The following is a 2447-nucleotide window of genomic DNA, read 5'->3' as shown; positions in this document are numbered from 1 at the left end:
CGAGTGATTGCCCTTACTTGTTTCAGGTAGAGATAATCATTGTTCCAACCTTGGAATAATTGTATCTGTCTCATGAACGGTCTTCACAAGATGATTTCATAATTGAGTTTCTGTGGGACATGTTTCTAACCTCACTCCTATCTTATTGTAGACATAGCAAGAATCACGAACATAATTGTCGAATCATGGGACGTGTAAGAAATGCGGAATACAATAAGGATCTAGTAGCAAGGAGAGTAGAGAGAGACACGATGCAAAGTAGATTAGTGGCGAATCAAAAACTTTAGATTAGCACACTATACAAATTGATGGCGTCGTCCACCCATGCGCTCTCAAGGTAGAGCTTAGATGGCGATTTAGACAACTAGAGCAAGTGAATACAAGGGACTAATAATCCTTACACAAGGATGTGGTGTGTGCGTCGAGTGTGCACACCATTCTACCAAAATACTCATGAAAAGGCCTCCTTATATAGTTGTAAGGGAGCCTCTAAACGCCCATGTGCAGCCGCCCTTAGATAGCCAAGTCCAAGTAGGACTCTCCCATGCGCCCATGTGTAGCCGCTTTTGGGTAGATAAGTCCTCCTAGAAATCGGCCACCGGCCAAGGAAATCCGGCCAAAGACCACTGGCTGCCGACCACCGACCAAAGACCATGGACCACCGGCCACCGGACGACCATTTTCCGATTGTCTTCCGGCCGTCGTCCGGACAACATATTCCGGCAAAAAGGAATATTTCGGCAAAGGGAAAAAAAATTCTCGGGGGCTTCCGCCCCCGAGGCCCCCAAAGTTGCCCCTGAATTTGCTCCGTACCACCCACGATCACAAATAGAGATCTCATCAGCGTGCATAGCTGGAATCCACCAAATATATGTGCACCATTGGCTTCTCATCATATGGGGGCCTTACAAACTGTGCAACATATATTGTGGTGGAAAAAATTAGAGAGGTGGGCATTGCAAGTATACCAACACCCCCCCTCAATGAACACCCGAAGATGCTCTATGTTGGCCGTGTGCCAACTCCAAGTTGATGAAGATGTCGAAGTAGCTGGTCTTTCCCTAGAGCTTTGGTGAAGATATCTGCACAATTATCTTCAGTAGGACAATACTCTAGCTTCACAATTTCATCCTCAATTAGCTCTCGAACATAATGATACTGAACCTCAATATGCTTTGTGCGTGCATGGAAGACATGGTTCTTGGCAATCGCCATGCAACTCTGGTTGTCGCATTGAAGTGTTATTGCTGAATGAAGAGAAACACCTAAGTCCATGAGGACTCGCCTTAGCCAAACTGCTTCACAAGATGCAAAACAAGCAGCTTTATACTCTGCTTTCGTTGAAGAAAGAGCGATGGTTGGCTGCTTCTTGTTGATCCAAGAAAACACTCCAGAACCAAGTGAGAAACAAAATCCAGAAACTGACTTTCTAGAGTCACAATCTCCTGCCCAATCAGAGTCACAATACCCACTAAGAGTATTTGTGCCAATGCCATAGGAAAAGCCATGGCTTAAAGTACCTTTGATGTACGTAAGAACTTGCATACCTGCCTTCCAATGAGATTCTCTTGGTTGGTTGGAAAACTTGCTTAAAACACCTACTGCAAAAGAAGTATTCGGCCTAGTGTTGCACAAGAAAATTAAGCTTCCCACAAGTTTTCTGTATTTTTTAATGTCGACTAAGGGAGAAGAATCTTCCATGGAGAGTTTTACATTTACCTCCATTGGAGTGCTCACAGGTTTGCAATCTATCATGCCAAAAGCTTTTAGGATCTCTGTTGCATACTTTTGTTGAGAGATGAAGATGCCTTTTGAGGATTGCCAAACCTCAATCCCCAAACAATAATGCAACAAACCTAAGTCTTTCATTTCGAATGTAGAACTCAAACTATCACGAGTTTGTTGGATGAGCTCTTTGTGATCACCTGTGATTATCAAGTCATCAACATACAAGATAATAATGACTTGTTTTCCATTCTCTCTAAGTACATATAAATTCACTTCAGAAGCACTTCTTCTAAAGCCAAGTTTTTTTAAAGACTTATCAATTCTGACATACGATGCTCTTGGAGACTGTTTCAGGCCATATAAAGCCTTCTTCAATCTGCAAACCTTCTGTTTTGAATGGGGTGTCTCAAACCCTGGTGGTTGCTCAATATACACCTCCTCCTTGAGAATTCCATTCAAAAATGCAGACACGACATCCATTTGGTAAACAACACATAAATAGATAGCAGCAAGAGCAAGCACAAGACGAATAGTTGTCATTCGAGCTGTGGGAGCGAAGGTGTCACTAACATCAAACCCTTCGACTTGAGAGAATACTTGTGCTACTAACCTGGCTTTGTACTTTTGCAAGGAGCCATCAGCTTTGTGTTTGAGCTTGTACACCCATTTTGTGCCAATGACTTTCTTCTTTGGAGGCCGATCCACTACTTCCCAAGTGT

The 2447-nt window shown here is 43.2% G+C and overlaps 1 pseudogene; it reads right to left on the bottom strand.

Moving 5' to 3' along the window:
- Positions 1 to 1002: 1002 nt before the first annotated feature.
- LOC147423882 (secreted RxLR effector protein 161 pseudogene) lies at positions 1003 to 1755 on the bottom strand (annotated as a pseudogene).
- Between the last annotated feature and the right edge of the window lie 692 nt (positions 1756 to 2447).

Source organism: Adiantum capillus-veneris, chromosome 26, assembly GCF_014529385.1.
Source record: "Adiantum capillus-veneris isolate H3 chromosome 26, ASM1452938v2, whole genome shotgun sequence".
Lineage (NCBI taxonomy): Eukaryota > Viridiplantae > Streptophyta > Polypodiopsida > Polypodiales > Pteridaceae > Adiantum > Adiantum capillus-veneris.
The sequence above is the reverse complement of the archived record's forward strand: the minus strand, read 5'-3'. Positions and strand labels throughout refer to the sequence as shown.